General features: G+C 42.1%; 1 protein-coding gene across 11 annotated transcripts in view; it reads left to right on the top strand.

Moving 5' to 3' along the window:
* The window catches only part of BCAS3 (BCAS3 microtubule associated cell migration factor), a 370,473-nt gene that overhangs the window by 124,081 nt on the left and 233,109 nt on the right, over positions 1–13,283 (top strand). The window lies entirely within an intron of this gene.

Here is a 13,283-nt window from a genome sequence, read left to right as displayed (position 1 = left end):
TAAATATTTTCAGAGCTCAGGCTTTATAATATTTTTCTCACTTGTTTTTTAACTCCTCCTTTCAAAATGAAACTGTTCGCTATGTATATAGCAGCAAGGCAATATATTTACATTTTGTTCAGAGTACCCTACGAACTGTTTACTCACACAATGTAAGCATTTACTGGGGGTGGGGATGATTTCATTTCCAGATTAATCATAGTTCGGCTTTGTTCTCTTTAGCAGAATGAAGTAAACTGTTAAATAGAGGATGATAAAGAGATATTTCCTTTGCACTTATTATAGCTAACACAGATTTTGTTTGGGTTATTCTGTCTGCTAATCCAGCGAGGTTATAGTTCTGTCATTCCGCTGGATTGCCAGAGTGTGTGGTCAGGAATACCCGAGTTGGGCTGGGATCCTTTTATGGGCTATTACTGTTAGAAGACTATTACAACATCGGTTGGTTGTGGGGCGGAACATTAGGGTAGAATATGGCCTTATGTGACCTTTTTACTTGTATAAAATGGGGTTTATGGTACTTACCTGTCTCACAGGTACACCGTGTGGATTAATGGATGAGTAGGTAAAACACAGCTATGTCCTTGGTTATGCAAACGCATCCCGCTATCTTCAGGACACCTCTATGGGAATAGCAAGGAGCGTTTAGCTGTAAAATGTAATGCTTTATTTGGAAGATTGAAAACTCTATATAACTCCTATTATTTTTATTCTGCAAATTAAAATTTATGGTTTGTTATCATCACTACTTCTTGCACCACCAGTAAGTTAAAGTCTCTTTAGCTCTACGCAGAAGCTTTTTCTGTTGTTGACTGGAGAAGCTTTCAGTGTCAGAGCAATGTAGTAAGTTAAGCACACATTGGACCTATAGCTACCCATCCACACCTACTAAAAACATTCGATAATAATATGATACTCTCTGAATTTGTCTTGTCATTTTGCTGGGGATTGAAATATTTATTTGGAGGGTGTAGTTTTTCCAAAAGGACCAGTCATAACACACAGTGGTTCTGTTTCGGATTTAATACCTACGCTGAAATGGAGCATGGATATTTAGAATTATGAAAAAACACGTACTGTATATGTTGCATTTAGACTTGTATTTAGCGCTTTATAAATACTTTAGTATAGCACATTTTCATCGCAAAATCTTTTTTAATTTTAAGTCAGAAAGTTTTCTCTCACTTTTCCTTCATTTGTCACGGTTGCAACATGATTAAAATCCAAACATAAAACAAGAAGTTTGATAAACATGCAGTCTGAGATGCTTTAAATATTTTCATGTTACTTTTCACTATTTCCCAGAGTGAAACTCCTTTTACTAGAAGAATTCTTATGGGAAAGCAGAGTTGAGAGGACTGACATCATCAGCCCTTCCTGAAAAACAGATTGGTTTCCTTTAAGTAACACTCACTTAAGAAACCACCTATTTAGAGAGAGGCAGACAAAAATAGTTTCAAAGAAAATTAACTGTATAATAACTTAAAGCACTGGAGGGCAGTTCCTTCCCAAAGTTTAACTCGAGAGCTGGCACTGTAAACAAGAGTTAAAAAACAGTTGTTTGAAAGGTCTCTATTAAGCTTTAAGTTTTAGCTTTGTAAACCGTAGCTTCTCTCGACCGAACGTAGTTTTTGTAATTGTATAGAAGCGATAAAGCAAGCTGGAGAATAGGGCTGATTTTATTTTTAATGGGCTTTTAATGTTCCTATTTGTTTAATCATTGCTCTCTTCCACAGCATGGCACTTGACTATATTTTTTTTTTTTTTTTTGAACGTACTTTCAGACAATTCCCCTTCCAGCCTCGCCTAAAAGCCCAAATTCGCCTCCAGCTCCGCTTTTTCCCCCCAAACCACCCGCCCCGCTTCGCCCGGGCGGTGTCGGAGGGCGGCGCCGCCGGCCCTGCAGGGGGCGCTGTCCGGCCGCCGTCCCGCGCGCCGCGCCGCGCCGCGCCGCTGCTCGCCTCTCCCCCGCCTCCCCGCGCCGCCGCGGCCCGCGGCCCGCCCGCCTTCGCGGGGGTTTGCTTCGCCTCCAGCGTCGCGTCCTTCGGACCGATGGCTCCGAGCGAACTGTTAAGGGCGCTCCCGCTGGGTTTAGAATAGATGTAGACCCCCTCGGCGGACAGAAGGTCTGGTCTCTACGCCGCTTTTTTATCAGCGCAGGAGGGATTTCCATTGCAGTCACTGAACCACTCATAAACCCTCCGCTTCCACGGGCGACGGGCTGCCGAAGTGCGTGGCAATGAGTATGACAGTAAATGGGATTTCACGCTCTCGTTTGAAGTTTCTCTATGTTTTTAAGGCAATTGAGGGGGGGGGGGGAAAAATTTACCTGGTGGGAATTTTCTGCTAACGACTTACAGAGACCATTGCTTCCTTCTGGAAAGATCCCAGGGTTATGCGGAGCCTCTTGGCTGTGGAAGCGAACGCAGAGGTGCCCCGGCGGTTGCAGCAGCCCCCAGATTGCACACGTAGGGCAGGGGAGAAGAGGTAGGAACAGCGGACCATAAGCACCAGTTTGGGTCCTGGCCAGGACCGTACTGGTTGTAAATGAGCTGTGGTTTTAGCTGCCTTCGCCGCCCCCCCCCCCCCCCCCCTTAATGTTATAGGTAGAGAATCAGTGGTGTGGAAGAGGTGGGTGGTGTATTTTGGATCGTTTCTGAAGTGGAAGGAAAAGATCCGTTCCCTTCAGATAAGTAGGGAAGTAGACTGATAAATTCTGCCACAAGGGAAGTTCGTGTCTGTACATAAAGTGTTTTAGAAGTGGGCTTTTGTAAACAGTGTAGATTTGAGGCTGGGGCAAATGTATGTTTGCCTTTATATTTGAAGAAGGAGTTGTGGGTATTCCAGATAAATTTAAAATGGAGCGAGACCGACATCAGAAGGGAATTGCAGTTCTTGAGATATGAAGTGTAAAAATACATGACTGAGTGATTTAGCACAGCAAATGCCATAGCAGTGGTGGAAGCAAACGGTTTCAGAAAGATTGTGGGTAGACAGGCGGAGGGGAAGTAATAGGTAGTGCACAGGAGACCGCGATGTCAAAGATGGATCGCGAGGTGAAAGGAAGGTGGAAGGCAGAGAGGAGTTGGATTACCACAGATGTGAGCGTCCCACTGAAGTTTTCCTGTCAAGATGGATGATTTCAGTCTTGGTAACATCAAACTGAAGAAAATTTCTAAAGGGTCGAGTGTTGATGTGTCAGAGGCATGTACTGAGGGAGTCCAAGGAGAAGTGGTAACTGGATTTTTTAAGTGTTTCTCTGAAAATGACTTAATAAAATGACATTGTGGGATTCTACTTCTGTTTCAGTTGTTCCCACAATTGCTTCCTCGTAATTTACAGTAAAATGATGTTTTTCCATCTGCACATCTCACCAGTTAACCAGGTGTATAAAAGACAGGCTAGTGCATTTCCTTCTCGTGCATCGTGAGTAATAGAGACATCCTACAGGTTATGCATTGCTTTTGATAGGGTTTTGCAGTTCTTGCCAATTGGAAATTGATAAATAGCAATATTAGTGATGCGCAGGGAGGAATGTGCTCAACTGCTTTATGAATTCTCGGGATGCTTTATGTGTCTGTGCAGAGGACTGGATCTGGTTGCACACAGCTGAACAGCGTTTTAAAGAAAAGTGAGTGTGATCAGCCTAAAAGCAGTCGCTAAGATTGAGCTTTGAAATAACAAGCCAGCTGAAAAGCTGGTCACTGAAGCAGTGATGCAGGAAGGGTTTTCTGAATGGTGTTCGTGTCCAAAGCACAAAAGGGGAAAGGCTGGGATTAGGTCGGGAGAAGAGAGGTCTAGTACAGGGGAGACAGCGTGGTCCAGGAATTTGTTGGTGGGTCAAGGAATGTAAGTGGCTTGAGGGAGCTGTGATCAGTGAAATGACAAGAAGTAGCTTTGCTCACCTGATAGAAGCCTGTAATATGTTTGATCAGAAGGTGAGAAAGAGAATCTAGAGTTTTTCAAGAGACCGTATCAGCTAAAGGAGGAGATTTAAGTATTGAGGGTGTTGTATGACAAGTAAGCTTTGGCACGAAGGAAGGTGAAAGCATGTGAAGCTCCGTGTTCGTAACCAGCGAGGGAAAGCAATGGGGCAAGAGCTGGTGGGAACAATCATTTTATCTGATGGACCTGCAGAGTTCCAGCCCAAACACCTTCTGCTTCCCCTGGCAGTGGGTATTCTGGGGCACAGCCACTGCTCAAAGGGAGTCCAGGGCTGATCCCTCGTGCTGAATCAGATGCCCTGTGTATATGATTGGTGACTGATTATGCAGTAAATGAGTGCTGCTCCTGTTGTCTTTTTTCAGTTTATTATTCTTAAGGCATTTAAATCAAGTGTGCATTTTTGGTAGTCTGAAAAATGTAAACACTTTGTGGAAAGAAACGTAAGCATTAAGATTGGAAATAAAATATATTTGTATCTTTTAAAAGGTTTATCTTTACCCTTAAATATGCTGATTGGGCTTATTCTTTTTGCTTAGTCGTTGTGGGCTGTTAAAATCAGTTGCTTTTTCCCATCTCAAGGAAATGCATCTTTGACACTTCTCATGACCTGAGTCACGATGCTGTCACAGAGCCAGAAAACATCCTTAACGGTCATGGGTAAAGAGCAGAGCTGCCGAGGGTGTGTGGTGGGTGGAAGAGGGAGAGATTGCTATGGTTTACTTCAGTTCCTATTCTACGGCTGTTTCAGACAAGCCATTTATTATAATTATCCATGGATATTATTATCAAGTTCTCAAATGCAGTGGTTCTCAAGGCACTTTTTTTTTTTTCTTCTTTCATTTCGCATAACTTGGGTTAAATACTGTGTATTCAACCTGGTTGGGATTCAGATGCTAAAATATTTGTGCTAATTGTTGCAGTTAGAGCAAGGGAAAATAAGGCATCGGTAAAAAGGTGGGAGTTAAAAACAAGCCACAAATGTATTAACATGTAGTTTATTGTCAATACTAAATTCTGTCGAGCTAAGACCTTTGAGTCGGGGCTGCTATTAAACTTTCCCTATCTCCTCACCCAACACAGCTGCATACAGAGGTGCCCTTCAGCAATTCGTAGACAGTTTCTGAGACAAGCTGACCAGTTTTTCTGACTGTGTTGTCCCAACACACAAAAAATTAAGTCCATAAAGATCATTTCATTCAGTATCGTTTGGAAGAGAAGTCTGACACCCACATTTTCTAAAGTTCACAATGCTGAAGCATCCCAGAGCCATCCCTGAAAGGAGGCTTTGAGTTCAAAACTGTGTTGATATGAATTATGATTGATAGACATGACAAGGGGCAGTAATAGTGCATATTTGTTTTCTCAAGCGCTTCATCATTCACCAGCAGACTGTGTTCATAAAATTCCCATGTGCAAGAAATTGAAGTAACAGAGTCTCTGCACAGTGCCTAGGAGCTGCCTGTGTGATAACGTCGTTAGTGGAGTGGTAACTCTGAGCTCCCATAGTCCCTTCCTAAGAAGAGTTTGCAAACTCAAGCCCAGTGCTGTGGCAGCTACAGCCACAGCTTCTGGTCCAGAGCTGGCTGACAGCCACATGTTGGGGAGGATGGGCAGTGCACCTTTGCATTTGTTTGCAAAATATCCCATATCTGTACCCATGGTAGTTACAAGAAACTGATCTTGCAGTCTTTTAATCTGTGAGGAGCTGAAGGTTCAAGGTCTGGTACAAATAGGATGGTGATGTCTGGACGCCTCCCTGCCTGTGGCTGGCATTCACAGGAGATGACCTGAGAGCTGAAAGGCCGGTTTGGCTGATTTTGCTCGTAGCCACAATCTGGAGCAAACTTGGTGAAGTGTTACTGCTGCCGCCTGCTTTACGGCTCTGCAAAGCCTGGAGCCCACAGCTGGCAACCAACTTTTGTTGTTGTTTTTACTTCAAGGAGAGTTTTGCCCATAAACGAACTTGAGCTTTGCACCAACAATATTTTTAGTTAAATAAATCCAGAAAGATGATTATTAGCTGAGGCTGGGTGTGGTGGTGGAGGGGTTGTTTTCTAAGGAAATGCTTCAAGGCTCCTTTACTGTACAACTCTTCGAGGAACTTTAGCATAGCAAACTGGTGTCTGTACAAACTGAGGAGGGGAAACAGCAAGGGAAGAAGCAGACATTTGTTTCAGATTTTTCAAGAAGCTATTTTTTACACAAGGCAGTTAAAACACTATGGATGTCCTCTTGGCTTCTGGTGAGAGGTGCCGTGGGGCCTGGGACACTGTCACTGTTCTGGCAGAAGTGGCTTCCTCTCCTTTTTAATTAGTCTGGACTGTCAGTGTAGTTTCTTTTCCATGCGGGAATAGAAGAAATACGCATGGAGGTAGGCGAAATGGCCAACCATACATCACTAATTGTAGAAGCAAATGACAGGGTCAAATCTCAGCTTGAAGTTTGAACCATTCTTTTATAACCCATCTTTGGCCAGGTAGAGGCAACAGGCAGCAAAGGGGTCACGACAGTTCCTGCTCTCTTAGAAGAGACAAGAGGGGATTTTCAGGTGTCAGTGGGACGCTTTATTACTGAGGGAGGAAGTTTCTGAAACTGAAGGTAGCAGAAGAAAGAGAGGCTTCAGGAGGAGAAAAGGAACATCATGAGGACATGTTCAGATTTTGAGTGAATGATGCTGGCGAGCAGTTGGAAGAGCTGAAGTTCAAGGAGCTTGGGTGAGAGGGCAGAGGACTCTCTCATCAGTGGCTGAGATACTTGGACTGGCGCTTGCATGCCTCAGCGGAGTATTCAGACTTCTGAGCTTGCCTGTCACCATCACATGCCTTGCCTGGATGCAAATAGAAAGTTCTGCTTTCTTAGGATAGTCATGAGATTTAGCGCAGCTGTGTTTCAAAAGGTTCAATATCAACTGGTTTTAAACATCAGGAAAACAACCAGCTGCATTATTTGCTCCCATCCATTTCAATGGAATCAAGTTAGTGATAGATTTTGGACTTGCACCAGTTTAGCTGAGAGAAAAATATGCCGTAAGTAGCTGGATCATGTGCGCGTACATGTTGTAGCTAATACATAGTATTCTTCCTTTAATGGGTCCAACTGTATTGGAAATATTGAGGGTTAGGGAGTGAGATGAGGCAGGGTACAATTCAAGGAAATTGCAGTGTAACTCTAATTTAGAAATGATCGTTAACTAAAATAATGAGTTTCCTGACTTTTTCTAGGAAAATGTGTAACATTTTACAAAGAAAGATAAAACACGTTCGGCTGAATGAAACAAAACATGAAAGCAAAAGCCTGCTTTGGCAGTAATTAGCGCTCGTGGTATGGAGCGTGTTTCTCGGGACACTATTGAGTTTGTCTGTCAAGCTCTTCCAAACGACTTCTGCGAGCCAGCATTGCTTCCGCAGGGTTCTCTGTTCAGGTCACAAGGCAGCGTTTCTCACCAGGGCGCCGCTGTTTCCTCTTCCGACTGTAGTAGATTACAGATTATACTGGAACATGTCTGAGAAAAGGTCAGAAACGAGGGTGAAAGTCTTGGAACTGAAGCTGGGAAGCTTTCCATTCTCATCCGGGAAGCTTTTTGTATTGAATAAAAAGCAAAGCAAAATAAACCACCACATCCATGACATTTCTGTTTTTCCTGCCATTTTCATTCTGCCAGTTAGAAAGGATTTTATTTCCCTTGCATTGTATGATCAGTGAACGTTTAGTTGAGGAATCTTCAGTGTTACGGTAAACAGAAATAATGGCCAAACACAGTTCATTTTCTTACAGCTCGGCCCCCATATGATTGCATAGCCTCGAGTTACTGCGGTTTTATTTACCAAATTAAAGATGTTTATATGTAGTGTAAATGTCAGTAGACTACGTGGTACACTTTGAAATGTAGTCTGTTAAGTACTGTAAGGCATAAAAGCTAATCAAGTGGGTTCTGAATTTTAATGACACTGCGTTTACTAAGCTTTTTGTATTGGAGTGATGGAAGAAGAATGGAAAAAATCAACATAGAATCATTTTATTATGAGGCTGACAGGTGCTTGATACCACTTCAGTTTTTCATGTAAAGCGTACAGAGAAACTAAAATCCTTATGATCATTACGTTCCTACCAGAAAAACTGCCTGGGCCAAGTCGCGTTTGCCTTGCTCACTCACAGGGTGGAATTCCTCTACGCAAAAGAGGATCCCAGACACTAGAACGAGGAGACATAACGTGTGCAATCGAAACTGCCAGGGGAAATTTAATGGGTAAAATTACTTGATTTCAGTTTGGTGGTAGGTCGGTGTCGGCATCCCATAGGTGTTAGGGTGTCGTTTTGGTTTTAAGCTCGGTTGTGAATTACCGAGGTCCCTTTCCATCTGATGGGCTGAGGCTGTTCCCTGCGTGCGGGGCTGGATCTGTGGTAGAGATGTAGTAGAGCTGGGTTCAAATCGGGCAAAAAGTGATTTGGTAGCATTAATAGGGTAGTATGTATGGACTAAAGGGAAGGGCAAAGTAACAGTAGAGCGGGCAGTGGGGCTGCATCAACATAATTCTTTCAGGATCCAGTAAAGTCTCTTTGCGTAGCAGTGGCTGCACTGTGCTTGTTCACAGATGAGCTCCCTGGGGCTGGCGGGAATATATCTGCCGTGCTGCGTTTTGATGTGTATTTATGTCATTAGGAGCTGCAAAAATCCGGATGTTTTCCTTCCTCTCTCCTCAGAGGTGATCTCTGACAGTAGTGCCCTGAAGTACTCCGTTCAAATGCTGACCAATTTGAAACCTGGCCTGAATTCGTCGAGGCCCTTAGCTGACCGGAAGAGGACAAGTTTACTGTACTAATTGCTTTCAGTTACTGAATGTTTTTTAATCCGTGTCACAAGCTATTACAAGCAAGTCTAGCATGTTTTCCCCTAAGTGTGGCTTTCCTTTCGTATCCAAAAATTTATTCTGAAAACCTAGAAATGTGTGATCTGATCGAATGTTTAAATCTCACCTTCATGCCTTGTATTTTATAGGTTTAAGAATAATTATAAATAAAATAATTATAGATAGAAACTGTAGCCATCAGTAACTTGACGGTGCGTGGAGGGCGGCGGGCGACCCCTCTGCGTAGCTGCGAAGCGGTGCCGCAGCCGGCCGAGGACGAGGGTGGAGGCGAGGGCGCAGCAGCGGGGACACGAGCCCGCCGGGCCCTACCTGGGAGCTGCTCCTGATGTCTTTTCCACAGATGTCCAGCTTTGTCAAAACCCAGTAAATCTTGTGAAGTTTATTTTCCTTATAGCATCTGTGTTTTATAATGGTGCTTTTAATTTGTTTTTCCTTTGTCTGCTGGGATTTCTTTTGTCCGGCACTTTCAGGCCTCCCTTTTTTTCTCAGTGGAAGTGAGTCTGTTAATGATGGCTGGCTTGGGAATACACCCCGGCCAGGCCGGCATGGCAGCCGCTCCCTCCATCTGACCACAAAGCCCATTGTTGTTTTCTTTTTCACTTTTATCCTCAACTTAATCCATTTTCCCCTTGAGTATTTGTGGAATAAAATGTCTGGAAAAGTGTGGCTCAGATTTTGGGTGGATGATGGTGGTTTTGTTGCGGACTTTCAGCAAACGGGTACAGAGGCAGATCGTATTTTCTGTGTCTCGGAAGGCAACGTTTGTCCGATATAATGCTGCACTTGTAGATAAACTTCTGCTGTCAGACTACCAGAGCCGCGATGTCCTCGGCTGCTTGCAAGCCCCTTAGTAAAATTAAGAAGAGATTTACCAACGGCTTAAATTGAGACATAAGACTTTTTTCTTTTGTTTTTCTCCAATGGAAGTCTAAAAGGCTGAATTAGGATTAACCATAGGAGTTTTTTTGACTTGGGTTTAGCTACTGTCGGGAATTGGGACCTTGAGTCTATGTATTTCAGTGAAAATAATGCAAGTGCTTCCTTTTGCACGTGTCCTGAGCTATGGCCTAAGCTGGAGAGGGAGTGCAGGCGAATGGGAGGATCCATATGGGGAAAATAAACCTTAGCCTAAACTGGCTTTAATGTATTCCATGCACAGCTCTTGAACTGTCATCTGAAAACCTCTTTCATGGCAGCCCATGGAAAGATGATACTTGACCAAAAGAACTTGCCTTGCACGGGGTCCTCAGTGCTGTTAAGCTCACACTCTGGGCAATTACCAAGAGAAAGCGCCTCGTTGCTTGGGGTGCTCTGCTGGAGATGTTCAGACTGATTCTTGAGAGGGCACGTTTGCCATGAAATTGTGACGATGATTAATTTTCTCTAAATTAATTGCAATAGAAAGTATTCCGTGAATAGTCAATAGGATGTGATTCGCTGTAGCTGTCAGTATACATTTAAAGTTAAACTGTCAGTGTTAAGTGAAACTACTCTATTTGAAGCTGTAATTCCAGGGTTTTATTCTCTATTAATATATGCATTTCCTTACAAGAATGAATATTTACTGTCCACATGTGGCAAGGTAATTTGAGTACAGGATTCTGCTGTATGAAAAATGTTAGATATTTCCAGCGGACTTAAACTTTGGCTTATTTGTTTCTTGTCATTTGACAGTGAATCAACAACTGCTTGAGCTGTAGAAATAATGTTGATGCTTGACTGCATTCTTTGTGCTCTTTTGGCCTGATACGGCCGTCCTGTGCGCACACAACTCCCATTTGCTGCAGGAGGAGTCTCCCGACTTTGAAGGGCTGGAGGAATGGAGAGGGGCTTGTATCAAATTTCTGGATGGGTACAAGTGCGCCATAAAATTATGGGGTTTTAAAATTACTTATTAAATATACTGTGTGACACTGTTTTGTTCCAGTGAAGTTCAGGATGCACAATACAGCTTTTGCTGAATCTTAGGAAGGGAAGAGCCCTAGCCATAAGAGTGCATTTACCGGATCCCCAAGGCTACGCAGTTAAGATGACAAGCACATACCTCTCTGATAGGTCTGAGGCAACATACAATGAAGATGTAACGGCATAGAACATTTCCATCATAAAAAATTGCTAAAAATAATTCAGTGAAAACGAAAGCAAGTATTTTTACTTTTTCTATTAAGCGCAATTTTCTTTAACCTCACTCATCCGCACCATCTCAATATTGTTGTAGTCAGATTTCCAAGAAGAACTTTACTGTCAGGATTAGTTTGTCTCCTTTGTGTAGCACTCCAGCTTCTAATTTTTAATTTGTATCCCTTTTAATTACATTTATTTGTGGTTAAGCAACCGAACGTTGCTGCAGAAAATACAGATCGGCGGGCAACGGTTACTGGGGTATACATTAGGTATTCACAGCTTTTCCATTTGTCATAGCTGAATTTTTTTATCATGTTTGTGCTGTGAAGTGCTGTGCATTATGAGCTCTGGATGTGTTAATTTTTTATTGACGTTTGTATACATCAGATTAAGCTATACATGTAAAAATGAAATGCTTGACCTCTGTTGTTTTGTCAGAGAAGAATCATCTTAGATGTTGGTCGCACTCAGCACCTCTTTTACACATTTTCAGTTCTCTCCCTAGAGTTCAGTAGTATTTTTGTTTGCTTCGTGTTTTCTTTTCTTATGTGTGAGCCTAAAAATTTGTAGGATGTTGTTGCTACAATTAATAAAAAACTCCTGTGATGCCTAATCCTGCAGTTTTCTGAGTATCCTCAGCTGCCTTGGAATTCCTCCACTTTTGTGAAAGAGAAGCAGCTCATCCTTGTGTAGGAAGAATGTCTGTAAATGCCTCATTTCTCTGCATGCAAATATTCTATTGATCAACTGAAGGTTTTGCATATGAAAAACTACACAGTGTTGGGAGCGGAGGGCACTGAGTAATTAAATGTGCCTTGAGAGAGGGAGAGGACTGTTACAACACAGTCATTTGGTTCAGTAGTTCATAGTTAATCATTATATTCCTAACAAGTAACAGAAAACAAATTACAGACATTTGGAGCCCCCTCTGTAGATACCATCGCTGTTTGCTGTGCAGCATGCAGTGGCTCAAGGTGAATATAGGGGAGCGAAACACTTTCAGAAAGGCCTTGATTACATGCAACAGTAACTAATTAGACGATAATGCAGAAAACTAGTCATACCCCTTTCTACAAGAACCAAGAATGTATTGTGAAACTAATCTTAAAAAAATTAATTGCATCTCAGTCTTCATTTAAAATGGAGCTGGGTTTTTTTCCCCCCTTTCCTGTTTCTTTTTATTCCAAGTTGGTGCAGGAAAATTGCTATTAATGAAATCTGCTCTCTGAGACTTCAATAGGCTTGTTATTCATTAAAGCCTTGCTATTTCTCTTAAAATGTATTGACCAATGTTCAGGCCAGATACTTAACACAAAATACACTTTGTAATTTCATCATTTTTGTTATTGTGCTTTTCTAAGATGCAGAGGTCTATGGACTTTGTAGAAAAAACAAATAAAACCCCTAAGCTTACAGTTATATAGTATTAAAAGAAGGGTGAAGGAAGCATTGAGTGTCTTTAGGATGATGAGACATTCATTAAGATTTTTTCCGCCTTCCTTTTCCTATTTTCAAACCATCTGAAGTACCATTAAAGCTTTTCAGGCAGCTTCCTGTGAGAAACCCTTTTCTGTGCTGTTTTTCTTCCTTGAAAAAAGGTGGCTGCTCTTCAGTCAGATTGTATGGATTTGGCCTGGGATTTGTATAATATCTATGTAGAATGCATCGGTTGTTTAGGAACCTAATTCCCAATATGGCTCCCTTTTGATTAAGAACAAAGCCAGCGTTTCACAGCATTATAGGAACACAGAAAAACAAGTTAATGATCTAAACCTTTTAATTCATGGTTGCTTGTCTATTTAAAGTACTTTTGATTCTGTTATAAACAGACAGGCCCCTTTTTTGTTTAACTTCTTTCTTTGGTTTCTTCACATTTCTTTCTTTACTGTCCATGAAATTTGTAGCTAGTTTCCTTTTCTAACTGAAGAATGAAAGGTTGTGACTACAGAATGATACAGAAAGTAAGAAAGCGTATCTAAACTGGGCGTATATCCAGACCAGACCTCTTTGAAACAAGCTAAATTTAGGGTTGTTGGGATTTTTTTTGCTAGGTTTTCCCCTTCCTGTTTTTTTGAGTACCTACATTTGTTTTCTTCTTCTTTTTTGAATGAATAGAGTTTGTTACTTTTCTGATACTTTCTACATTTTTACATGCAGTTTGGCATGGCTTTATTTTGTATAGTTACTTGTGATTTTCCTCCGGTCTTAGTTCAGCAGATTACTATTATGTGCGCCTTTATCCGCAGAGAAAACAAAACCGACCTTTTCAGGACTTTCAATTACCAACACTGTATGTGGTACTTTAGGAAAATAGTTCCCTTCCAGAATTCCCCCCCCCCCCCCAAT

This window comes from Phalacrocorax aristotelis, chromosome 18, assembly GCF_949628215.1.
Source record: "Phalacrocorax aristotelis chromosome 18, bGulAri2.1, whole genome shotgun sequence".
Lineage (NCBI taxonomy): Eukaryota > Metazoa > Chordata > Aves > Suliformes > Phalacrocoracidae > Phalacrocorax > Phalacrocorax aristotelis.
Note: the sequence above shows the minus strand (reverse complement) of the source record. Positions and strands in the feature narration are given on the sequence as shown.